The sequence below is a fragment of the Triticum dicoccoides genome, chromosome 2A (assembly GCF_002162155.2).
Source record: "Triticum dicoccoides isolate Atlit2015 ecotype Zavitan chromosome 2A, WEW_v2.0, whole genome shotgun sequence".
Taxonomy (NCBI): Eukaryota; Viridiplantae; Streptophyta; class Magnoliopsida; order Poales; family Poaceae; genus Triticum; species Triticum dicoccoides.
In genome coordinates, this window is record NC_041382.1 from 677,224,774 (window position 1) to 677,225,491 (window position 718).

Genomic DNA, 718 nt, shown 5'->3' on the forward strand with positions numbered 1-718 from the left:
GGGGGAGCTGCAAGGTGAACTGGATGGCCATCTGCACTCCTACGACGCACGGCGGCCTGGGCATCCATGACCTTTAAGCGCTTCAGCGGGTCTGAACCATCTTGGACAAGGATGACAGGGCGTTGTTCGCCGCCGCAACTACGGTGACGGTTGGCGTCCTTCTGGCACTCTTCTTGAATGAGGGCGGGGAAACTCCCCATAGACTTTCCCATACTATCATTATTAGGAAAAACCTTATACATAACATCTTAGCTACTGCTACTTAGTAGCAGCGCCCGTAAATAAACCACGCTACTGCTATAACTTTAGCAGTAGCGCGTACTAGCAAAAAGCGCTGCTACTATGTTTGAACTGGGTGCACATGGCCAGCCCAACTTAGCAGTAGCGTGTATCCTTGCCCAGCGCTACTGCTATTCTCCTTAGCTGTAGCGCTTTTCTCGCACACGTGCTAGTACTAACCCTACCTTATCCTTCCCACGCGGCCGACCCTCTCTCACTCACTCTCCCTCTCAGTCACTCTCGCCCGCGCCGATACCCGTCGTCCGCCGCCGCCGCCGCCGTCCGTCCTTCACCGAGGTACTCTCTCCTTCCCTCACTCCTCCTCCCACCGCGCCCTCCTCCCACCGCCCCCTCCTCCCTCCTCCGTCGGCAGCCCTCCTCCCACCGCCCCTCCCTCCTCCTCCTCCGGCCGGCCCTTCCCCTCCTCCACCGGTAGCCC